At 32.8% G+C, this 27666-nt stretch overlaps 1 protein-coding gene across 8 annotated transcripts in view; it reads left to right on the top strand.

The window, feature by feature from the left end:
• Positions 1-27666, top strand: part of KCNT2 (potassium sodium-activated channel subfamily T member 2) — a 588661-nt gene that overhangs the window by 1400 nt on the left and 559595 nt on the right. The window lies entirely within an intron of this gene.

The raw sequence follows: 27666 nt of genomic DNA, 5'->3' as shown, positions 1-27666 counted from the left end.
TATTTATGTAACATTCTTAAAATCTGTGTATTTCTCCTATTAGTAGTGGGTGTATTTGAAAAAGTTAGAAGCATGAACTTTTAGAAATGAACTTCTTAACCATTAGTAAATCTCTGCTCAAATATTTCAAGACATAAGAAAATCCTTTAGACTACCCTAGCCCTATTATTCAGATTTAAAGCCTATCTTTGTCATGCTTGGTTGGACATGCATTTTCTGGAAGTTATTTTTTGTCAGAAGACAAGATTTCCTTGCTTTGTAACAAATATATGCATAAGTGAAGAAATAAAATAAAATGAAATCTCAATTTGATTGAAATTAAATTCTATTGTGTTGTTTCCCCCCCCAAATTTTAGAAAATCAGCCCAATTTTGGTCCCTAACAGTGGGTAGCCTGGGACTTATTCTGTATTCTGAAATCTCTTTTTCCTATCCTTTATCTTCCCTCCCAGTTCCTTTTTGTCTCATTGCTAATCTGCACTGGCACATGTGTAAAATTGCCTCAGTTATTCTTTCATACTTTGGTTTTCATTCTCATCAGTATGCAGAGGGAATATGAATGTTGTTATGAAATCACAGAAGTCTGGACTGGAAGGTACTTAAAAGAGCAACTCTCATTTTTACAGATATGGAAACTGAGGTTGCCTAATATGTTCAATCTCACACCTTTCTGTAATAGCAAGCTGTGTTTATTCATATGTGTATATAATCAGGTCCTTTTTAACTAAACACAACTTTTGTTGAAGTTTGAATTATAACCAAACCTGTATTGACTATTATGATTGAGGAATGTAGTGTTCTGATTAATAGACTTTTTCTGATTAGCTGAGATTTAAGCATAAAAACATTTTGGTTTCAACCAATTTTTTTATTATAGAAAATCTTTGAAAAATGTATTAGTCAACTTCTTTGGGTTAGCAAATGTAATTGAATAATAATTGATTTTTTCTTTAATTTTTTTATTTAGAAAATTTTGTTTAGAAAATTTTATAATGGGACAGAAAGGTCATTCTCAGTCAAAGGCTGCACTGGGAGTAATGGATTGCTTGAAGTTACTAGTCCTTGATTCTCTTTCCCTTTCCTTCTCCCCATTCCCTCCCCTCCTTTTCTCCTTCCCTTTCAGCCTCTGTCCTTGCCTTCTCTCATTTTTCCTTCTTTTCCTTCTTTTTCCTACCTTCTCTTATCCATTCCTTGTCTTCCCTTGCCCTCCTTTTTTTCTTTCCTTTTTGTCCTCTTTTTCTTTTTTTCTCCTCCTCTTCCCTCTCCTTCTCCTCTCCTTTTAATAAGCATTTGTTTTCTTCTCCTCTAAACCTATTGAAAAAATGAAACAAAACAAAACAAAAGACTGGTAACAAACACACAATTGAACCAAATTCTCACATTAGCCATATCCAAAAATGCATTCCTAATATATCACCACTATATCAAGAGATGCACATATAATTTTCAGTTTCTTGAAATCATGTTTGGTCATTGCATATATCAGAATTCTTAAGTTTTTCAGTTATTTGTCTTTAAAATGTTGTCATTATAAAAATAGTATTCTTGGTTCTTTTCAGTTTCCTCTGCATTAGTTCATAAAAATTTCCAAAGGTTTCTCTGAAACCACCTCTTTCATAACTTTTAATGGAATAGTAGTATACATTCATTCATTCATATACCATAATTTGTTGTCATTCTTCAATTTATAGCACCCTTTTAATTTCCATTTTTTTCTATCTCAAAAGAGCTGCTATAATTATTTTTAAACATGAGAATACTTTCCCCTTTTGCTTTTCTTTGTAGTATAACCCCAATAATAATTTTGCTGGGTCTAAAAGTATATATAGTTTAATAACTTTTAAAAGTAATTTTTGTTCTTGTTTAGTTCTTTTTCAGTCCTATTTGTGATCTCATTTAGAATTTTCTCATCAAAGATCATGGGTTTCCTTCTCTAGATCATTTTATAGATGAGGAAACTGAGGTGAAAAGGGCTAAATTTAATTAAATCACCCAGCTAGTAAGTGTCTGGCACCAGAACTGGCACTCTATTCTCTGAGCCACCTAGCTATCCTTTTAAATGAATAATTTTAAATTAAGAAATTGATCCAAAATAGCTGGACCAGTTCACAGTCTACCAGAAGTACCTCATTATATCTTTTTATTTTACAGTCTCTCCAACAATTGCCATTTTTGATATTTTTCAATATTACCAGTCTGATGAGGGTAAGTTGGAATCTCAGAACCACTCTTCTTTAAAATAGGAATAGTAATACTTACTCCATAGGATTGTTGAAGAGGAAGTATTTACAAACTATAAAGCACATCTAAGTGTGACATTATTACAATATTTAAAACTTAGAATTATCTTTTGTTTCCTTACTCCGTATGTAGTCACTTGACCCTTTATGATATGATTTTGACAAGGATACTCTTGCATCTAATTTTTTTTCCTTAACTCATACTACAAAGAGACCATCATTGAGTTAGCCAAAAATGCCCCAATAGGGCATTCAAAGTATTATGTCCCTATTTTTGCATTATAGGAAATGAACAAATGAACTTCTAAAATAATGCCAATCTTTTCAAGAATTATGCCAACCTTTCCACAGATTAGAAATGTTCACTACCCAAAGGATTTACACGCTAAGAAGGATTTTCCAAATGAATACCTTAATTAACCAAGAGACCAGATTAAATTCAAACATAAGGTTTTATCCCATTGTAGTTTGTTACATTAACTTGAACTAAACCCAATTTTGAAGTAAATACTAATAAAAATAAAAAACTCTGTGGATTTCTTGAAAATTGCAATATTCTAAACCTTTTTCCTCTATCCACTTACATTATATATTCCCCTTGCTTCTTTCTCCCTATCAGTGAAAAACCTTAATACATACTTCATTGAAAATATTAAAGTTGTATAACAGAAGCTCCCACTCTCACCCAGTTTCATACCTCAAATTACCATCTAAAGTATGAAGAAGGCCTTCTCTTTGTCAATACCTATCTCTCTTTTCAACACAGGAACCCAATCTCTCCCATTTCCTTGACTTTTTGACTATATATTTTTATCCATTTAGCCACTGCCTCATTCCCTGCTGCCTAAAAAAATGTGCAGACCTCCCATTATCCTTAAAAAATATTCACTTGCCCCATTACTGCATCAGTCTATCCCTATCTATGATCCCTTTGATATACAAACTCCTTGAGAGAACAATGCCTATACTTAATGCCTCTATTTTCTCACTTTCAACTTATTTTTTAATCCTTTGTAATTTCTGTTTCCATCACTATACTGAAGCTGTTGTCTCTATGGTGACCAATAAACTTTATTACTAAGACATTGGACTTAGTAGTTATTGGTTTCTTCTTATTCCTCATTCTTTTTTTTTTAATACTACTAGGTATTCAGACCTCATTCAGCTTTGATGGCATTGCTCTGCTATAGTTATATCTTACCAATTTGACTACTTTTTTCATTTTCCTTTGCTTTGATCATTATCCTTATCGTGCCACTTCCTATACATGAATGTAGCCCCAGACTCTGTCCTGGGCTCTATTCAATTCTCTTTATATTCTTAATAATTTTAACTCAACTTCCATAAGTATAATAATCATTGAGTCACATAGATGACTCAAAGACTGACATATTTAGACCTCATTTCTCTTCTGAACTCTATTCCTGAATTAGCAACAGGTTGCAAGGCTTCTCTACATCCTGTAGGTATCTCAGATGTGAAAAAGCTTTCCTCTTCAATTTAAACTATTTCCTAATTTTTTCCAATTTCTCTTTAGGCTATCACTATTTTCCCATTTATCCAAGAAGGTAAGGGAGGAGTCATTTTGTGTCCTTCCCTTTATTTTCATTCACATGATCACCACTTTAGTTCAGGTCTCCATCATCTCCTATATGTACATTTTATGTCTCTTAATTAATCTGTTCTATTCCTTTGCTTTACCCCTATCCACATTCACACAACAATGAATCTGAAGTCTGGTCATGTCACTTCCTTGTTCAAGAAATTTATTGGTTTTCTACTACCTCTAGAATGAAATTCAATCAAATTAAATTTCAACATTTAAGCTCATACCGGACAGCATCTATGAAAACATAAAACTACAAGTGTAGAAGTTCTTCACAGAAACATAGTCAAAATAATGTCTAGAAATAGATTAATGAGGTATTTTTCCTAAGGTAAGGGATTTTTTAAAGATTGGAAATTTGTGTCAATGAAATGGTGTAAAGGCTTGGGAGCTGCATCCCTGGAGTAAATATTCTTATACATGAGATCACACGTCACAATCACCACCACCATCACCACAATCGCCATTATCACTACTACCATCATTAATATTTATGCAGTGTGTCCTGAAGGTCCAAATTTTATTTTCAAGCTGAAAACTAGGTTTTAATCCATCTATTAATACTTAAAATGCTCTGAGAATTTTGGGATTCATTACAATATTATTTATAAGATTTGGAAAGCATTTTAAGTACTTTAAATGTTATTTCATTTGATTGTCACAACAGCCCTATTATGTAGGTGCTATAGTTATCTCCATTTTATAGTTCAGGGAATTGTGGACTCAGAGATGTTAAGTGATCTGCTTGGGGCTCAACAACCATTATAGTGTAAATGTAGGAAGTGGAATTAAAATCTATTTCTTCCAAGTCTAGTATTCTATCCTCTAAACCACATAGATGCATCAAAAAATTGAATAACCTAGTGCTATAATCTCTCATTTGTGTATTTTAAATAATAAAAGCTGAAAATATTTGTTTCTACTAAAAGTAAGATGAAACAGTATGGCATAGTGTACTGCCTCTGTCAACAATTCATATCAAAACTTTATTTAAATTACTTTTAAGCAATTATTTTTTGTTATTCTGTATTTAACAAACACTAGTAGGAACATTTCTGTATAAAGAACAGAAGAAGAGGATTGCATATGAAACTGTGAATCTTGACTATAAACAGCATTATGAACAGCTTGCCTCATTTTTACAGCATATAATAAATTCAGAATGTTAATTTCAGAGCTGCCCTGCTTGTTCATTCCCCCTTCTGAATCTCCCTATGTTCTCAGTTGTATGTTTTTAAATACTTCGTCACTATCATGTGTTTACCTATGTTCCCCAAGTCCTTTCCCTGAAAAACAAAACAAAACAAAAAAAACCTCCCTTGTATCAAAAAGAGGCTTGCCCACCTCTCAAAATAAATCCACATATTTGTTTGGTCTGAAAAAAAAAGTATATTTTCATTATGTATCTTATATTCATTACCTTTCTACCAGGAGGTAGATAGCATTAAAAAAAAATTTTTTTTTGAATTTCATTTAAATGAGATTTCAAATTTTAAAAGGAAGTACCTTGAAATTCCTCCATACTTAAACAGTATAATCAAAAGATGATTTCTTTTTTTTTTTTTTTTTTTTTTTTTTTTTTTTTAGGACATGTGGATCATTATTTTTCATCTTTGGTAAATATGTTATATTTTGTAGACTTTGAACCTATATAATTCAGTTCTATGATATGAATATTTAATCTGTATGTATTAACACATTCAATTTAACAAGCATTTATCAAATTCCTACTCTACAAAGGCATTGTTCCAGGTACTGTGGTGATACAGAGTTAAAAATTAAACAGTCCCTTCCTTCAAGGAGTTTACAACCCACTAAGCAAAATAACATGGATATATAGGGAGGCAAGGCAGGTAAGCAATTTCATACCATGTATGTACCAACCACTTTGCTGAGTAATTTAAAAAATATTTTCTTACTTGATTCTCATGACAGTCTTGCAAGGTTGATGCTGTTAATACTTGCATTTTGGCAGTTGAGGAAAATGAGACAAACAGGGATTAAGTGAAAGTAAGTACAAATCATTTCTTAAGGTTTCTGATACATTTCAGTTTTGTGACAAGGCTTGAATTCATATCTTTTTATTCCTAGGCTGACTTTCTTTACATTGAGTAATACTATCTTAAAGGGATCAATAAAGACCTCATGCAGGATATGGCAAATTAGCTGTCATTTTTTTAATAGTTTTTATTTACCAGATATATGCATGGGTAATTTTACAACATTGACAAGTGACAAACCTTTTGTTCTAATTTTTCCCCTCTTTCCCCCCCCCCAGATGGCAGGTTGACCAATACATGTTAAATATGTTAAAGTATAAATTAAATACAATATTGTATACATGTCCAAACAGTAGTTTTGCTGTACAAAAAGAATCGGACTTTGAAATAGTGTACAATTAGCCTGTGAAGGAAATCCAAAATGCAGGTAGACAAAAATAGAGGGATTGGGAATTCTATGTAGCGGTTCATAGTTATCTCCAGAGTTCTTTCACTGGGTGTAGCTGTTTCAGTTCATTACTGCATCATATAGTATTGTTGTTGAAGTATATAATGATCTCCTGGTCCTGCTCATTTCACTCAGCATCAGTTCATGTAAGTCTCTCCAGGCCTTTCTGAAATCATCCTGTTGGTCATTTTTTACAGATTCCATAATATTCATATACCACAATTTATTCAGCCATTCTCCAATTGATGGGAAGTAGCACTGCTGGGTCAAAGGGTATGCACAGTTCAATAACCCCTTGAACACAGTTCCAAATTGCTCTCCAGAATGGTTGGATGTATTCACAATTCCACCAACAATGCATCAGTGTCCCCGTTTTCCCACATCCCCTCCAACATTCTGCATTATCTTTCCCTGTCATTCTAACCAATCTGTCAGGTATGTAGTGATATCTCAGAGTTGAAATGAGCTACGTCTTAAAGGAGATAGGGATTACAAATTGGGAGTGAGGAGGAAGAACATTCTAAGTGTTGGGGATAAGTTAATGTGAAGTCATAGAGATGGAGAGATGAAAATTCATGCATAAAGAACAGCAAATATGGTTGTGTGGTTAGAATGGAAAGTGTATGATAAGCATTACAGCTTGGAAAAGTAGTTCATCTTTTCTGATGTTTGTTTCCTCATTTGTAAAGTTAAGTTACTGGATAGTCTTCTGATTTCCCCCCCCACCCCTAAAATTCTTGGAGTCTATGATGCTAGTATTTCATTATAAAAATTTACATTTCAGTATACTTGGCTTCTCAAGACTCTTTGTAGTCAGTGCTATATAGTAAGTATTATTGGGCTGGCTCAGGAAGAAGTGAGCAATCAGGATCTGACCCCTGGTCTTTTGAATGAGAATCTTGGTTCTTTTTTCCAGTATATTATGCTGCTTCTCTCAGGGAAATACTACTGATCAGGGGAAAGAAGGATAAAGAAAACTGGAATGGGTGAAATTTGTCTTGACAGTTTTGCCTGCTGCCAGGCCTGTATTTCTTTAAAAGAATGGAAAAATAGAAATGGTTCAAAGTGTCTCTGGAAGGTAAGTACCTAGTTCCTAACTCAGCCGTTCTCTTGGTGGAAAAACTCAGCCTATCACTCAGGTTCTGATTTCAATTTCCTATCACTTCTACCTCTTCCTTTGAGTAGGAAAATATTCTCCTCTTTTTTACATTTCTAAAACATCTTGTATAGATCCTTCTTTTGTCTCTTCATAACTAAAATGATACTTATCTGTGTAAATATAGCTCCTCAGTGGAATGTCAGTATTGAGAGCATCTTTGTAGCAAAAATCATTTTTCTTCTGTCTCTGTATACTTACTATCTCACACACTATCTTGCACATAGTGGGCTCATTACAAATGTTTGTGGAATTGAATCAGCAGCATTATGAGTCTCCTATTATTGCTCAGGGAAATTTCCTCAAAATTGTGTCACTAAAATTTTGAAGACTATTTAAATTATACAAAAATATAATCTTTGTGATTCTTGAAGTTAGTGTGCATCTACAAAATAATGTAAGTAGAGAAAACAAGCCTGAATCTTTAATGAACTTGGCTTTGTTTAAAATCATAATTAATTTTATTTCAAAATGTTTTCTAACCTGTCTTATAAATCATAGTGTGAATATTAATAAAATTAGATGAACAATTTTCTCCTAATTTGACTCCCCATGGGGAAAATGATTGTCTACATTCAAACAATAACTAGTATTTTCAATGAGGGCCATATGTACAGCTCAGTAATGGACAGCCTGCTGTCTCAGGTCTGCCAAAAATTAAAGTACTATTCAATCCCCTAGAAACCAGATGAAGGTGGACAGTTAATTTCACAAATACCAGTAAGCTACTGATAGTGATGACTTTAGTCATTGTTGCCCTGGGCTATGATTAAATTGGCATCAAAAAGATGGAAGGCTTTTTGGTATTCCATTCCTAAACTTAGCCATTGAAACCCAAAAGAATGTCACTTTTTTCTTTCCTCTATTTGTGTTAACGTTATCACAAATGTAAGGATAGAGACACTGTATTTGTTTCTCTGTAAAGCATCACCACAATAGTATACAGTTAAAATGCAATGTTCTTGGCTCTTTTGAAAGTTGGCACTATATTTGGTAGAAATATTAATAAGAATGGTTTTTGCTGCATGTTTATTCTGTTGGCAACGTTAATTCTAGAGAGAATAGAATAAAATAATTGTCAAAATCTGAGATGGAGTAGTTAGCTAGAATGAGACTATGAAATATTTTAAATGTATATTTTATTAGCTTAAGTTAGAACCATCTGATCTCTCTGTCTCTCCGTCTCCCTGTCCCTGTCCCTGTCCCTGTCCCTGTCCCTGTCCCTGTCCCTGTCCCTCTCCCTCTCCTTCTCCCTCTCCCTCTCGTTCTCCCTCTCCCTCTCCCTCCCTCCCTCTGTCTCTCTCTCTTTTAATGGGCTCTCTTAAGTGCCATGTTCTATTTTTTTTCAGATATTTTCAACAGGTTGATCTTGGATAGGCTAAATTTCTGCAGCTCTGTGCTGCTATTCTGTAGAGGGCAGAATAGTATACTTCTCCAAAGTACCACCTTCTACACTATTCATTACCATATATTTGAATTTTCTAATGAAATGGGTAATATCCATTAGAATATCTATAATAAGATATTGAAGTCATTAAATATTTGGACATGACTATTTCTCTGTTGATATCTTACTTGCTCAGAATTTCTTTATAATGTACTGTTAGATAATTCCTTAAAGAACATTTAGGCCATCTTGAATGACTTTTTTTGTGTGATAAACTATTGCAACAAAATACAGTCAATTTAGAGATTATCAAGAATGTATTATCCAATTTCTTCACTATTTAGAAACTATATTCTTTTCTTTTTTTCTAATGCTTTGCAATTTCTTGTGTTATATCTGTTTTTTTTTTTAAATCACTTTCATGGAACATAAAGAAAATCTCAAAAGTCCACATGCAAATTTTTCTTTGATTTATTGGATATGTGATGTTACTAATATAGATTCTCTTTCCAGCTCTGTAAATAGCAATCTACTTGGGCCTCTAATTCTATCTGATGCTTGTCTTTTCATCCTGTATATTCCCAATGGTAGTCCACTCAGTGTATTCAGAGGGCTCTAGTGGAGGTGGAGGTTGTTTGTCATTGCATTCATAGCAATGAAACATTGAATTTTCTGTTATCCCCCATTTTTTACTACATAACTAGCCTAATCTCTAGTCTACTTACTTTTTCAGTCACATCTGTTTGATGTCACTTTTTTAAACAAAGATTTGTAACATAATTATTTATTGGTAATGCATTGTATCTTGCTTATACCTATCATGAACTATCCATAGTCTTTTAGGTCTTTTCCACTTTAATTCTTGGAATATGGCATTATTGAAAAATATTGAGTTAAAAAGATGGGACTTTGATTCTGGAGAAATGTGAGATTATTACAAATATTGCACACTTTTCCAAATGCAATCCTCTCCATTTTCCTCCTCCTATTAAATTCCCAGCCAAGCTCATTGCCTTTGCATAATCTTTGTCCAAAATGCTTGTACTCAGAGCTTGGTTCTATGATATGTTGTCCGTTCAGTAGGATATGATTGAACATCAGACATTCTTCATCCACTTAGTTTGCCTTTTGTGAAATTTTTTTTGAGCCATTGAGGAATTTAATTATGTCTTTGCAATGTTCCTGACCTTCATAAAACCAATGCAATGATATCATCCAGAAACAGGAACATTTAGAAGACCTCACTATTTATAGGAAACCCTTGTTCCATTTAAACTTTTAATTTTTTTTATGACTGTAGCAAGTAATTTTGGCAAGTGTATATCTTCCTGTTTCATGCCTCAGTTGGAATTAACAGTTAGAGGGTCAAAGAACAATGTAATTTCTGTTACATATTTCAAGGAGTCCTGTAAAATTTTGATATGAGCATGAGAGATATTTTGTTGTTTTTTAGGATACTGCTTAGCTTGGATAAATGTAATTTTATAGTAAACAGCATAGGATCTTCTATTTGGTTTGTGATATGATAGGGTAATTATATTAATGTTAGTTACCTAAATAAAACATTATAAAATGTTTACTTATTTGATGATAAGAATTTGTACTGACACATAAATTAAATATAAATTGTATTTACTTTGTTGCTATTTGTTACTTTTAAAGTTATATTCACAAACTATCAATCCTTTTCAATTTCCTGATTATCATAAATATTATCATCATGCCATCATTCTTCTCTTCCATCCACAGGACTTGATCTAATTGTTTTACTTTTCTTTCATCTTTATTCTTCATATTGAGATAGTTTCCAAGTGCAACTAATTCTTCTACCTCAGGCTGTCTTAGATTTTTTTTTTCTTTTATCTTAGATTTCTCTTTGCTTTTGTGTTAGCCCACAGCTATCCCTGCAGATCGAACTCTCATTGTATCATGGCCATATTATTTTTAACAATCTCCTAGCTATCCTCCATGCCTCTCATTTCTTTTCCTGAAGTGATTTTTTTCATGTTGTCTTTTAAGCACCTGCCTTTCTACTTCCACCTCATCATTTTGTGGCCAAAGAACCTACATAATCTTTCACAATCATTCCCACTATCATAGCAACCTGTATTACTTACCCGGACATTTATTGTTGTCTATGAAACTTATTTTTTTCCCTTATATATTCCCAACTTTATCTTATAACTACTAATTCAGTTACTTTGATCCAGTCAAATACATATTTGTGCAAATTTTACCATTTTTACTTCAAAGCTTTTTTTTTTAAATTCCTACCATATGTCCACAAAAAGACCTTCATTGTCCCTTCTTTTACTTTCTATTCCTTACCTCTTTTCTTTGATAATAAGAAATTCTAAGCCAAACTTTTCATAAGAGACTAAAGCTAAATTCTTTAGTTTACTTTAGTACAAAGGCAGACCTTTTGTTAAATAAATGAGCATTTGCAAATGTTTAAGTCACCAAAATGTAAACCTTCTCTTTCCTTTCTGCTTATTGTAGACCTTTAATCTTTGATTCATAGTGCTTATACTTATGTATTTCTTCTTTACTCTCTATTCCTCATGGAATTAAAACTTCTAAGACACTTCATTCCTTCCTCTAAATGGTTTCTATGTTATTGTCTTGGAGCTATTACTCCTTCCCTACTTTTTCTGTTTTGCTTTCCTATTAAAAGTATCTTTTCCTGGGGGAAATGTATTCCAGAATATAGAGATAATGGAAGTATTGCCCTCCAGTAGAAATTTTCCTTTGTCTCTGGTGGTTCATTTCTACACTCTGCTTTCTCCATAATCTTTTCCCCCATTTGCCATGAAATCTCTTTGTCCATTCCCTCTTCCTTCTGGATATCAGTTGTTCTTAGGAATTCTGATTTCTCTTCTGAAAACAGGATACTGTCCTGGGAAATATTGTTCTCTTCTCAGGCATCTCTGTACAACCCAATGCTAATTATAAGGTTCCTATCTCCCATTATAGAATCTTTTCTCCCATGGGAATTGTTCTTTATTGGGACCTACTCCCACTACTGAGTAAGGATTTCTTCTAATCTTTTATATATTTTAATTCCTCTCTTTGCTACCTTACTCATTCTGCTATTGGTTCTCTTCTTCCTGAGAGATTATAGGAGTTATATTTCTTTTATAGTTCATCTCTGAAACATCTTTTAATGTATTCCTCCAGCATTTGTGTGGTTATTAATGTCTCTATTGTTTTATTGCTTGTTCTATTTTGTTGCAATTGTTCTGATGCCATTTCAAATGTAAGTGAATTTTCTCTGCAAATATAACCTAACTTATTTGCACAATAAGCATGAATGTATAAATACAGATATATAACATTTTAACAACTGGATTTCTTTTTTATAATTATTTGAGTATAATTGATTTTCTTTGTAGTTGTATGTGTTTTTTTTCACTTGAACTATATTTTTACACAGACCGCCAAAGGTATCAATGACACAAAAAATGTTTAAAACTTTAGATTTTTTTTTCCCTCCCCTGAGGCTGGGGTTAAGTGACTTGCCCAGGATCACACAGCTAGGAAGTGTTAAGTGTCTGAGAACACATTTGAACTCAGGTCCTCCTGAATTCAGGGCTGGTGCTCTATCCACTGTGCCACCTAGCTGCCCCCAAAACTCTAGATTTTAAAGGGAAAAACAATGTAGGAAAAATATGTATATATACATACATTTATATTTATATTTATATCATAGATAGAAAGGTGGTCTTAGAATCAGAAGATCTACTGGTTGAATACTAATTGCACAACTCTGATAGTCACTTAATCTGTCAGTTTCCCAGGCAATGGTAAAACTGCAAATCATGGAAGAAAGAAAGGACCAGCATTGGTAGAGGATAAATCCTCTCACTGTGAATTCCCTCATGGTCCAAAGATAGGTGTGTGTGTGTGTGTGTGTGTGTGTGTGTGTGTGTGTGTGTGTGTGTGTGTGTTCTTTTTTTTTGAAAATATAGGGTTTTTAATTTTTTTTAATTTTTATTTTTTTAGAAATCACACAAAAAGGATATATTTAATCTTATTCTAAATCTAGGCAAATCATTTCCTCTGAAAATGTTTACTACTTTCAGTTTAATATTCACAAGGTATTCTCCTTTTGAACAGCAAAACAGAATATGTTTCACTCCATGATTCATACTGTGACAGATCAAAGGGATGTTCCCAGTGAATACTTAAATTTACATAAGGCAGTTGCCCCATGAGAGCTATCAATCACAGTGACAGCCAAAGATATGATTGTCCAAGTCATTTGTAGAAGTGATGTAAATGATCTAAATGTTTCCTTCTCAGGTGTTGGTAGTAATACTCATTTAATAAATTGAGAGCAGAGCAGAATTGAAAACTTATTTGTCTTTAACCTCTTAAATATCTTTGTCTGGGAAGCAGTGCTTATAGTAGTTTTTTCCCCCTCAACTTTGCAGTATTTGTATAAAGGTTTGTGTTTTTCTTTACAAAGCAAATACAATACATCACATGTGTATATTGTGATTTTCTAGGTGTTTTCTAAATGTACAAATGGAAGATATAGTACTCAAAATTATGTGAATCATTAGTATTCTTTATAAAAATATACAGAAATGTCATTTATTCCTTGCTGTGTTACTAATATAACAGGCTTAAGGTGTTGCTGTTAATGTGTTTTTTTTTTTTTTTTTTTTGTTCAGTTTATGTGTATAAGTTAATTCTCCCTTAGTGTTGGGAGTTAGAAACATGCTTTGCTACCTACAACATCATTCCCAGTTTATGGGACAATTAATAAAGGGTACAGCTACTACTGCTTAAATTGATTTAATACCTAAATGTCTTTCCCTTTACACATGGTTGATAGCCTTAGTGGTAAAATGATACTCTCACAGTTAAGAAGCAACTTGGAAGCTGCTTTGTACCAGAGTCAAGATTCAAACTCAGAGGCATTATCTTCTGTGTCAACCTTCTCTACCATTTGTTTTAAAACTTTCTTTGCTTAGCCTATGAACATATTTTGAATTTTGACTCCTTTTTCATTGATATATTCAATGTCATATTTGAATCTAACATGTTTGTACTGCAATTGCACATGGCTAGATGAGAATAAAAATATTTTTCTGTTCTGGGCAACATGGACTCTTCCCCACCCCAGCTACTTCAGTTACTATTATGTAAAATGGGAAAATTCAGTAGTACCATATGTGTTCATGAATCATTTTTAAAATTTGAGGTCTTTATTTTAAAATTTTGTGGACTATATTTTCTTAATTATTTTGTCCATTATTCAGAATAGAACTTATTTATTAAGTGCCCTAGGAAGGAAACACTGATTTCACATGAATCAGCTTGCTATGTATACTATCTTATCTTTTACTTTTACTATCTTACTTTTTATTCTTACTTTTACTATTCTTGCTCTTTTGACTATAAATCTTTACATAACTTCACATTTATCAAAAGAAAATCCCTGTCATATTATTTAGATGGATAAGTAGTGTTTGGTATGTTTTAACAGGAAATTTTCTTCCCTGAAAATTGTCAGGATGAAAACCAAGGGAAGAGATCTACCAAAAGAGATAATTGAGGAAGGAAGATGGCCAAGGCTCTAGTTGGTTGTGCCTTTTGAAGGCACACTTAGTCATGATTACACATTTGGTTAAGATTGTGTACCCTTTTATCTGTGGAGACAACTGAGGCACAAAGAAATTAAATATTAAGGCAAAAATGCAAATCAAGTTCTGAAGGTATAAAGTTAAGGACAAAATAGTCATCATCTCTGCCCATAAGAAATGTATATTCTATTCCCAACTAATACCAGAAATCCAAGGCTTTCTACTCCAAGTAATATCCTTTTTAAATTCATCTTTTTCTTTTTCTCTTTACGTGAAGGCAAGTTAGAGGAAATACCAATATCTTTAACATCATAGTAGTCTGAACCCAAAGGTACTGTCCAATGACATTGTAGAGATATTGACCTATAGTTCACAGAATATTTGCCCAAAGAAAATTATGTAAATAAATTAAATGATGCTCTATAATTATGGGCCTTGCAGACTGTAGAGCAAGATAACTTTATGATGATGTAATATATACCCATCTTGCACTATATAGATGATGTGCTGGTAAATGTTTAAGAATGTGCTTTCAGAAGGAAAATAAATATATACCATACACTTTGAAGTTTAATTTGCATTATTAATATTTTCTCCATCACTTTCTTAAGTCTACAAATCAACAAAATAGTGAATCAAATTTTTATTTTTACCATTTGCTGATTTGGGAGATGTGAATGTTTATACTGAAAATTTAGCAGGTGACATTGAGTTTGAGCTGGCACATTTTATATTTTGATATTTGGATTAATAAATCCTTTGGGAACAAATGAGATCTGAAAAAATTGGATATGAAGGTGGAAGATCTATATTCAAGATCTGATTGCTAATTATCTGTCAAATGAGGGATATAAATAAGCTGACTATAGACACCAAGTTTCATCCTTGTTCAAGTATAGAGCCAGACCTGTTCCAATTTGTAATTTTCTTTGAAAACTTAGCAAGGAAGAGTTTTAGGGAAAATTCTGTTTTCCTTAGTTCTAGTTTAGTGGCAATGGTCAAGGAAGAGAAGAGTACTGAAGTGTGGGGTTCAGTTTAGCATTTTTCTTCAGGGCAGCCTTAGTGGCTTTTTAGTCTGATATATCTGAAAAAGAAAATCTCTCCAGTATCTTTGCCATGAAAATTACGAATTGGGTCATAAAGAATCAGGAATGACTTAAATGACTGAACTACAGCAAATGATATATATGAGCAGAAGGAAGTGAATGGTCACAAGGAAATGAGGAGTTGGGCTGGACCCACCTGTATGAGGGGAAGACCTTTCTTAAAGTTTGTTTACTTTATGGACAAATATTCATATAAGTAAAGCACAGATCTATAGTTACAATAACTTGTGCAAATGGTACAAATGACAATTAATTCTGCTTTCAAAATATATCACAATTTCTTATGTGTCGAATGAAGATGATTCTAGGCATTTTCAAGGTCATATGTAAATTAATCCATTTTTATATCAATGTCTAAAAAATTAAAAAATAGACATACCCCAGTTCCATTCAAAATTCTTTAGTATTTATTTTAGAGAAAAAATGCAATATTTAATAAAAGCTTTATTTTCATAATTTTAAAGATATAGTAATCATATTTGTTGAAAATATTTTCCCTCTAAATTAATAAAATTATTATAAACTTATAGGTCCATACAATTATTATATATAGATTCTTAGGCAAATTTTAGTATTTTGTCAGGTCCTCATCAATTTACATTGCCATTGCAATAGCTTGCTGGTAAGCCTCCCTTCCTCAAGGTTTGTCCTGTCCATTCCATCCTTCACTCAGCTATCAGATTGATCTTTCTAAACAATGGAGGATTGATCATTTAATCCCCCTTCCCCCAACACATTCTATAAACTCCAGTGACTACCTATTACATTCAGGGTCAAATATAGTATTCTCTTTGGCTATTAAAATTCTTCCTAATTTGGCTTCTTTCTACCTTTCCAGTTTTCTTACATCTTACTTTCTCCTATGTACTAGAATAATGAAATGTGCTTAGTCTACTACTGCCCCCTGCAATTCTAACTGCCCATGTGCTAAGAAGGAGATGAATTTGGATATCAAGGTAGCTAATGCGGCCCTTCACAACAAGTACCTTCATCTCCTCAGGAGGAAGAGGAAACTAGGTTACACTGTGCATGCCTCAAGTTGCTGCAAAGGCCACAGCCCATCCTCCTGTATAATATATACTCATCGAAAATTGGTGGGAATAGGGGATGGGAGGAGGGCTGAAAAATATATGTGATATCAGAGGACCCACATTCTGATTTATTTTTTTTTTTTTTACTTTTTTCCCCAGTAAAAACATTTTTTACATTTATTTTTAAAACTATAAGTTCCAGATTCTCTCCCTTCATCCTTCCCCATCTCCTGCATCAAGAAGGTACATGTGAAATTAGGCAAAACATTTCCATGAAAGTCATATTATGAAAGAAAACATAGATCTCTTCCCCCATTAAAAAAACCCTCAAGAAAAAAATGGAATAAAATATGCTTTTAATTCAGACACAATTCTTTTTCTGATAGCATTTTTCATCCTAAGTCCCTCAGAGTAGTCTTGTATCATTATATTGCTGAGAAGAACAAAGCTGATCATCCCACAACATTGCTGTTCCTTGTACACAGTGCTTTTCACTTTGTATGAATTCCTGGAGGACTTTGCAGGTTTTTCTAAGAAAAACCTGTCATCATTTTTTATAGTACAATAGTATTACAAAATAATCACATATCACAATTTATTCAGCCATTCCCCAATTGATGGAAAAGTCCTTAATTTATATTTCTTTACCCTGAGAAAAGAGCTGCTGTCCATATTTTTGTACATATAGGTCCTTTTTTTTTTTTTTTTTAAATCAGAGGATCCATATTCAAAACTAATGCCTCTTACTAATTCTATGGCTTTGAGCATGATATATATTTTTTTCTTTACCTATCTGGGCCTCAGTTTCCTCACCTATAAAATAAGAGGGTTGCATTAGATGAACACTGAGAACTACTCTAACTATAAATCCATGATTTAGTAAAAATCCAGAACACTGGGCCTAGAATGATAAGATAAAATCTAATAATAAGAAATCTGAGTCTTATGCCTGCCTTTTTAAAAAAAATCAGCTTCCCAATTATAAACTGGGAGAAAAACATGGTTAAGCACCAGTTTGTCTGCAAACCAAAAGATTTTGAATTGAAAGCTCAATAGGAACCAATAGCATTCTATGGCAATCAGAAAGCCAATGGTTTTGAGCTGCATTATGAAGTAGAATTTTTAGGAATAGAAGTGGCAGAGTTGATTGTTCAGAAATCTATATTTATTTTGCTGAAGCATTATTGAGATACTTATAAATTCATTTGTTTGATGAGATACTTAGTTTGTATATTGGCAATATCGTAATTGAAAAAAAATTCTTTACTTTGACTAAACTTTTATGTAAGCCCTGTCTCAAAAATGGAGAAAAGTCTTGATACTTTTAAAACCTCAGCTCATTTTGGGCATTTCTAGTTTCAAGCTTTTATAGTTGTAAGGAGACAACCTCAACTGAGACTGTCAAAGGAAAAGACTTTGGGAAGAAAGGAGATGGGAATATCCATCATTTCTCTGTTCCCAACTTGCTGTAGCAGAGCTCTTGAGGAGTTTCTCTTTGGCTGAGATTTAGAACTTTCTCTTGGTTGAAGTGTCATTTATCTTAATGGGAGAGTTCCTTTACTCTGTATTATGGAATATATCATTCCTTGTATATCCTCTTTGATTACTGTTTTGCTATGATTGGAATAAACGGGTTTCTTTACTATTTGTTCTGTGTTTTTATTGTGGAACTGGTATTTGAAGAGAGAAAGATCAAGCTTTGTATGTAGAGCATGGTGTCTTCCCCCCACCCCAAATGAATGACATAACAATTAGAAGTTAAATTGAACCTGATTCTATCACCTAGACTAGTATTTAAGGGAGAAGATAGGTAAAATTCTATCCTGATACTTCATCTCTCTGAAGACAGCTGAGTGGCCTGTGGTCTCAACTTCCTGATTTCTTTTCTGGCAAGCATTAAATTCTTCCTTGGAGAAGAATGAGAGAAAAGAAGCTAAAAATGTCTATTTGCCTTTTGAGATGTATGATAACACCCCTCATATTACAATTAAGAGTTCCTTGGAGCCTTGACATTTACAGCATAAATATTTATAAGAACATTTCATAAGTATGCACACACATACACTTACTGTGTAGGTATTGTCTATTGACAAACTTTTTATAAAAGCCATTAAAAATCTATGGTACCTTAACCTGGACTAAGAATTTATCATCTAAACCAGCAACATATATAATAAAACACTTAAATTTTAGATTTTTCCACTATACCCAATAGATTATAAATTTTAGATTTATTTATCCCTGTACTTGTACTTATTATACTTTAAAATATTGCTTGCTTGCTTTTCTTCTTTGTTGACATACAGGTTATGTAACAGCAAAAACTAGAAATGAAAATAGGAATTCAATATCACTATATCTTGAATCAATTTTTTTTAGCCAGGAAATAGATCCTTTATAAAATGTCAGGATAGTTCCTTTAAAGTCCCACCCCAAGTTGATCACATTTTGACCTGTGAACATGTGAGCTATAGAGAAACTGAACTTATAAAGAGCAGTTCAGGTTGCTATTTTGTTAGCAATTTGAGAAATAATTTTATTTCTTTAGGGGAAGGAGAAAAGGGGAATGTTTGAAAGGGTAGATTAGGGAACTCTTGAATAGTGGACTCGAATATACTTGATGAAATTATTGAGAACCAGACTTTGAGAGACCCATTTTCAGTTTGTTAATGTTACACTTTGAATGTCTTCATTTTTATATGAAAGTCAGGAAACAGTAGAGGATTGGCAGAAAAAAATGAATTTGCCCCTTACATGAATTGGCTGCCTTTTTCCTTCTTATTCTTTGATGTTTGGAAGATACTAAGACTTTGAAAGACCCAGCTTGGTGGAATATTGAATTGGCCAGAATCCCTAGTCTGGAATCAGGCAGATCAGAGTTTAAATTTGCATTCAGACTCTTACCAGCTAAGTGCCCTGATTATGTAATTTAATTTTGTTTGTCTCAGTTTCCTCATCTTTAAAAATGAGCTGGAGAAGGAAATGGCCAACTATTACAGTATCTTCATTAAGAAAAGTTCAAACGGATCATGAATAGTTGGACACGACTATACAAGAATTTGAAAACAAGAAAATTAACCCTGGAAGGAGTCATTCTACAAGACAGTCATCTTGCTAATTATGAATAAAATATTGAGCTCTTAAAATACTTTCTTATACCCCTCAAAGAATGTAGCAAATAGGGAAGGATATTTTTCTCTCATCTGCTATATACCTCTGGCAGAAGCACATGGTTTTAGGAGGAAAAAAAAAATGGATGTGCATACATCCAGTGACGAGAATTCAAGGTATTGATTACTGAACTCCAATCTTTCTATAGAAAAAAGAGCTCAAATCAAGAGAACTAAGCTTCAGCAACTCAACAGATCTTAAGAGCTCAAACATTAAAGGAGTAGAATTGAGGATGTCTGCTGAGCGTTCTAGGGTAAGGGCTCCATATTTCTGAAATAGCTTGGAAAATGAAAAATAAAAAATAATTTTTTTGGTTTTTCCATTTCTACTCCACCTTGGAGTTAAAAAAAGGGAAAAGTCTTAGTATAAATATGCATAGTCAAGGAAAAATAATTCCTGCTTTAGCTATGTCCAATTATATATATGCATATACATAGTCCCCATTCTACAACTTAAGTCTATGAATTCTGTGCCCTATATATATATACACATAGTCCCCATTCTACAACTTGACTCTATGAATTCTGTGCCCTTGAAATGACCAACAGTGAACTCAACTCAACAACATTTCTAAGATATCTCACCTAGTCAGTAATAGTATGATGAAATCATAAGAGTAAATCAGGGACCTTGCAGCTTCAAAAAAAGAATTGTAGGGCTCTTCATACTTAGTTTTTATACTTATTACAGCTAGCTAATAGTTTAAAATAGATAACAATTATGTAGTACTTTCTACATGCCATACACTACGCTAAACTTCTCACAATTATTTATGTCAGGTCATCCCTTACTACAGACCTGAGAGGTAGGTGCTTTTATAATCTTCATTTTATGGATGAGAAAATTTTTGGCAAACTGAGGTTGTTACTTCCCAGGTTTACATAACTAGTATAGATATAATGTATGCATTTAATCATGTATTTAAAATGTGAATTCGGGACATTCTGACTCCAGATCCTATGCTCTTTTCACTGTGCCACCTAACTACTTTAGTAGTCCCTTAGAGGATGTGCATGTTAGTAAGGCACATGGAATATTTTATTCTAAATCTTACTATTCTATTCATTTGCTTTGTTGTAATTGTGTTGTCTTTGGTTGACTGTTGAAAATTAAATATACTGAGGAGAATAATGATATATAATTTTGTAAAATATAGATCTAAAGAATGCCTTGTATCTGAGATAGACATCCTTTAAGGAATCTACTCTGAAAATGTGAGTAGAAATATGCACTGGGATGAAGCTGAGAAAAATGAAGACCAGAGACTTTGATTTGCTCATGTTCACAGCTAGCTAAATTGAAAATACTGGGAGTCCTGAATTATTATCTCTTTTCACAGCCTTTAGCAAGGAGAAGTAGAGAGTAGAGAAGAATGTCAAAGCTAGTTAGCATTTAAAAGTTTTTTTTTTTTTTTAGGTTTTTTAGGTTTTAAATGTCTGGGATTAGGTCTTTTTAAAAGTTTTTTTTTTTTTTTTTAATACAGAGACAAATATGAATGAGTATCCTCTGGACTATTAATTCCACTTGTCTTCATTAGAATGAGTGATTGAGGGGGAATTGTAAGAAAAAGTAACGACAATCATAATCATATACTTGGATAAATGAAATTAAATATTTCATGCTGCTTTTTAATGTTTGAGATTTAAGGGACAAGATTCCTTTAAGTTAGACCTTTGAATCTAAAGTATAATACTTATCAATGTAATTAAGGTTGTACTTGTTTGTTAATCATTAAATATTTGAGAATAGTGGCAAGTTTCATCAAGGTGAATCCAGATACTTATAAATATCCACTTATCTTTATACAGTAGTTTACACAGTAATTTATAATTAGTATGCCAGAAAGTTCATTAATATTCTATTATTCTTAGAATAACACATGTTTAGTTAATTTATTTGATTACAGCAAAGTTGATTTAAATTCAATTTTAAAAAGTTTAAAATGCTAGCCATTTCCTTTCTTTATCATGTTATTTTGTTCCCTTTTTTGGGAGAGATTTTTTCTTTACTGCTGTTTTAATAGGAAAGTGTCTGCCATTTTGGGTCCCTTAGTCCTTTAGTCATATTAAGGTGATTGAGCAATAGAAAAAAATACTGTAGCACCAATACAATTTTAATTTTCACAGGCAATATGATTTGAATTCTTATATAAAAACTTTTACTAAATATTATAGATGCTCTTCATTTAAGACCTATTCAATTACTGGAATAAACAAAGAAGGAAAGGTGTCTTCTATCAGAAAGCATTTTTAGGAAAAAAATCATTCATTGTAGACATTGTGCTGAGAGCTGGAATTCAAAAGGGGGTGGACAAAAACAATATTCTTAATTTCTAGTGGGGGGAGAAAAATTGTAAAAATCTGTGCATTCAGGATATAGATAAAAAGGTCTTAGAGGCAAGAACTGAGTGTTTAAGGAAATTAGCGAGGTCAGGAGTTTTACATAAGGAGGAAGAGCATTACAGAGTTGGAGTTGGGCTAGGTGCAATGATTGAAAAGGCATAGTGCCTTTTTCCTTGTTCTTTGACATTTTTGGAGTATAGACAGCAATAGTATCATTGAATCAAAAGGAATGCATAATTTAATATGGGATGTAGTTCCAAATTGCTTTCAGAATGGTGAGGTCACTTTGCAACTTGCTCCAATAGGATATTAGTGTACCTTTCTCCCTTCAGCTTTTCCAGCATTTGTCATTTTCCTTTTATTTTTGTTTTGGATATCAACTTAAACAATCTAATGGATGTGAGGTGATACCTCAGTGTTCACAATTCCTCCAATAGGAAATTAGTGTACCTTTTCCCTCGTAGCCTTTCTAGCATATGTCATTTTCTTTTTCTTTTGAATGTTATCTTAAATAATTTGATGCATGTAAACTATTTCTTTAATTTTCATTACTCTATTAATGATTTAGAACATTTTAAAGATGATTATTGATAACGTTGATTTCTTCCCCCAAAAACAGACCATATTTTTCTTTAACCACTTATTAATTGGGGGAATTAGCTCTTCTTGTAATTGGACTCAGTTCTCTTTATATCTTAAACATGAGATTTTTACTGCAGAAATTTGCTGTAAATAGTTTTCTTGGTTTTCTGCATTTCTTTTTAATTTTAGCTATACTGATTTAGCTCTTTTGTGGTGACAAAGAATTGAAAACTGAGGAAATGCTCATTAATTGTTATTTGAGTATGATGGAATACTACAATCAATGTTGTGAGAAAAGATGAAAGGTATGGTTTCAGAAAAGTGGGGGAAAATTTGTTTGAACTAATGCAAAATGAAGTAAAAAGAACCAGAATAATTTATACAATAGCAACAATGCTGTAAATATAATCAATTTTGAAATAATTATTAACTCTTTTCAACACAAAGAACAACCACAAACTTCAAAAAAACTCATAATGAAGTATGCTCTATATTTCCAGATGGAGATTTGATGAACTCAGACTAAAAACTGAAGCATATTTTCTCTTTTTTTCTTTTCCTTTGTTCCTTCCTTCATTCCTTATTTCCTTTTTCTCTTCTTTCTTTTCCTTTCTCTAACACTGCATTTCTGTTTCTGTCTCTATTTTTTATTCCATGATTTATTTCCATGATTAATGTAATAATTTTGTATGACTATACATATTTGTAATGGATATTGTTTTCCCCAGTTTCTCAAAGAGTAGAGGAAAGAGGAAATAATTTAGACGAATATAAAATAAAATTGTATGTACAAAAAAGAGGCACAATGTCCTAATGTGGAATATCATCTACCAGGAAAAGAAAGGCCAGTGTTACTAAGTTATAAAGTATATGAAGAAGAATTAAGGAAGCAGAATGTGAAATATTTCAAAATTCTTTAAAATACTTTATATTTTTCTTTGGGGGTCCTGGAATCCTTCGAGTAGGAACATAATCAGATCTGAATTTTAGGAAAATTCTTTTGGAATTGAATATAGAATGTATTGGAATAGGGAGAAATTTGAAACAAAGAGACTAACCAGAAGTTGCAATGTTCCAGACTTGAAGTGATGAAAGTCTACATCATGGTAATTACTATGTTAATGAAAAGGAGGGGATATATTTGAAAGATGCTGTGAAAGTAAAAATGAGAGGACTTGAAGTAAGAGAAAAGTTGAAGATGACATTGAGGTTGTGAGTCTTGAGTGACAGGGAGGATGGTAATAACAGTTAAGGAAATAGGAAAGTTGAGAACACGGCTGTGTCTGGGAAAAAGATAATGAATTCTGTTTGGTACTTGGTAAGCTTGAGATGTCTTTGGAACATCCAGATATCCAGGAGGAAGTCGGCCATGTGGAAATGGAGATTAGGAGAAAGGTTAAAACTGGCTAAACTGATCTGACAATTATCTGCATGGAGAAAATAATTGAAGGAGCAGTGAGATGAATAATAAAAACCAGGAGAGGACAGTGTCATGAAAACATAGTGACATGAGAGTATCCAGGAGAAAGAAGAGTAGGAAAATAGTGCCAAAGGTTGTAAATAGGTCAACTATAATGAAGTACAGGAGGTACAATTCAAATCAACAAAAATTTAGAATGTGCCAACTATAGTTCAAAGTACTATGAAAATCACTGAGCCCTTTATAGGGTAGGTAAAATCAAAATATTCCCTCTAGAAGTTTAGGATTCTAAGGATTAAGATGGGGAAAATGTTAAAATATGTAAAACAATAAATTTTGTCAAAATAGTGTTTGATGGGAACAAAGAAGAAAATGAGTTAGGATGTTCTAAGAGAATTAGAGGAGGAACAGCTTTTACTAAAGAGATGAGAGAAATTTTCTTGAAGGTGATGGAATTTACCATTTTTAGGGTATATTAGTGAAGGGAGATAAGGACTCTAAAGGGGTTACTAAGCAGTACATTGGTAGAGTGCTAGCCCAGAAGTTAGGAAGACCTAAATGCAAATCCAGCTTCAGATACTTTCTAGAAATATAATTCTGGGCAAGTCACAACCCAATTTACCTCAGTTTCCTTATCTGTAAAATGATTTGGAGAAGAAAATGGTAAACCACTTTAGTATCTTTGCTAAGAAAATATCAAACAGGGTTATATAGAGTGAGACACGAGTGAAATAACTGAAAAACAAGAAAGATCCTAAAAGATGAGTAAGGTGCTAATTCTTATAGACTCTGTAAAAATTTTGAGGAAAAAGGTGGAATTTTAAGTTTATACAAACTATCAGTTGTTCATATATATATATATACATTTGTATATATATATACGTATATATATATAATAGTATATATACACATATACTATTATATAATATATATATATATATACATATATATGCATATATGTATATATATGTATAGTCAAACAATCAGTTTATCTGAAACATTGAATATGTGAAGGAGAGGAATGTGAAGTAAGGCTTGAAATAAAGGTTTAGAACCCAATTATCAAATTGTTTGAATGGCATATTCAATTGTTGGCTTTTGATTTTAAAAAGTAGTACAGACCCACAGAAGGTTCTGAAGTCAGAAAGTGATGTGATCAGACCTGAGGCTTAGAGTTATTTTGGCAACTGTGTAAAGGATAGAGTGAAGAGAAGAGAGACTGGAATTGTGGAGACTAGTTAGGAGGTTATTTCAGTAGTCTGTGTGACTGTGATTTCAGAGAGGAAGGAACAGTTTTATCTTGAAGCTTGGGTTATTTTTCCCCCCTGAAAACCCAATTTTGAAATCCATCTAATCTCTGTCTTTAGCTGTACGTTTCTCTTGCCTAATTCATACCAGAGTTGGAAAAAAGCAGGTGAAAGTTGGCTTATAATAGTCTCTACTGTCTGTAAGGTAGTTATCTCCCAACCCCCTCAAAAAAACCAAACAAACAAACAAACAAAAAACCCCCAAAAGTAGACTCATCTCTGAAATGACACTCTCTGCAGGGGGACAAGAAGTTTGTTGATGCTTCCAAGAAGATCATAGCTATTTTTAAAAAATAAGGATGGAGTCTGGATCTGTGATTTCACTGGGATAGAAAATTTCTGCTGTGGAAACCTCTGTTATAATTTTTGATCTGCAATTTAAAGTCTTAGAGAGTTGATTTAGAGTACTTAGAAGTTGTTACTTGCCTTGCAAAGTCACATAGCTAGTATCTGAGGTCATATTTGAACTCAGCTCCTTCTTACTCCAGGGGTAGTCACTGTGCCACCTACCTGCCCCAAAGTAGACACAATCCAAAATTGAGAATGGAAAGAGGGCCAAGTTTAATCTACATTCACACAATAAACATTTTTAAAGTACCTACTAATTTCTAAGCATTTATAGATGTTATAGATGCAGTTACAAAAAAAAAAAAGGTATCTGCCCTCAACTAACTTACAATCTATTAACTTAATAAGTGGGCAATATGCAAAATCACAAAATGATGCTTAAGATATTTGTGGAGGGGAAGGATTTTGGAAGAGAAAATATCCAGCATTGGATCCTGGTGCAGTGAAACTGGTGGGAAATGAAGTAATGGCTGACCTAGTAGCACTCTTTAAATGGGTATTCTCTCCCCTTAATTCAAAGGAGTTCCAGGGATCAGGATACCAATGAGGTTTGAGTACCAAGGCTGATTGATCTTGCAGGATGATGAGATTTCACTGAGGAAAGGTCATCAAGCCCTTGTATAGTTGAATGTATTAATTTTAAAATACAGAAATAAGTTAAACAAATTATTTCAGAACACTGCTAATCCCATAGAATTAAAACACAATTGAAATCCTAAAGAAGGGGTTTATTTTTTGAGATTCTTTGTGCAGAAAAATACCAATTGTTTGAAAATGATAAATATGAATATTTTCATTTCTATTTCTCCTATCAATTATAATGCCTTATTCAAAATAGGAAATTAATCAGTGCCTTAATGAATGAATGAATCCGTAAATAGATGAAAGAAGCTTTGGTATATTTACTGAAGAAACAAAAAACTGGACATTACTGGGGACATGAAATCAATCTAAATATTTTAGTTTTACAGCAGAGATCCAGAAGTGTCAGTGATGATGCTCAATTAAGAACCTGAATGAGGTTTGGATTGATGAACCTTGTGAGTGGGTAGATGACTTGTTTTTGTAAGTAAGTAATTATCTTCTATAATGTAATCCCAATTACTTAATTTTCAATTCCTCTTGCTTTTTATGATTTAGACATTTGTAGTGTTCCAATTAGTTTTCTGGAAGTCTCTGAGCATCCTTGCTTCAGCAAAGTAATCATGAGAATAGCCAGGTGTTAAAGTCAAAATCCTTTATTATCTCTTTTACTATCTTGTCTCCTTGCCTGGGGCTTCAGCTAGCTTTCTTGGAGGTCTTCCAGAGTCTTGGTTTCAGTGGAGAAGCAAAGAAGGAAGGAGAGCCTGCCACCACAGTGGTGTGAGATGGAATCTGTCTGGCTGAATTTGTTCCAGCTTATATGCTCTATTATAATTACATTATTATAGGTGTGAATCTTGTAGAATAAGTGTCAATCTTGTAGAACAATATTATGTACTAAGTATATGTACTGAACTAGATAACCATTATCTTATCAATTCCACTGAGTTAGCATCTTATAAGCATGCTTCTTTCAAGTACAGAGTTTTGGCCCATAATAGACATTATTAAATCCATTTTTTTTATCTTTATAATAAACACCCAGCTAATTAGAAAACAAATAACCCAATTCTCCTCTCCCCCATCTTGCTTAGGTTTATATGTTCAGCTGTTTAAGTGTTTTGACTCAAGTACCAGTCATATAAACAACTAGTCAATTCATTGAAATGAAATAATAGAGTGGTTATTTACATAAACCTTGGAGTCAATTTAGTCAAAAGATTAAAATGGTTGTATGTGTAAACATAGTCTTTATTTTCAAATATGTATTTATACCTTCACCCAGATCAAATCCCCCCCCATATCTTTTCCCTGATTCTTTTGGCTCACACTGATCTCTCTGCTCTTTGA

This window comes from Sminthopsis crassicaudata, chromosome 4 (genome assembly GCF_048593235.1).
Source record: "Sminthopsis crassicaudata isolate SCR6 chromosome 4, ASM4859323v1, whole genome shotgun sequence".
In the NCBI taxonomy this organism is placed as follows: domain Eukaryota; kingdom Metazoa; phylum Chordata; class Mammalia; order Dasyuromorphia; family Dasyuridae; genus Sminthopsis; species Sminthopsis crassicaudata.
The sequence above is the reverse complement of the archived record's forward strand: the minus strand, read 5'-3'. Positions and strand labels throughout refer to the sequence as shown.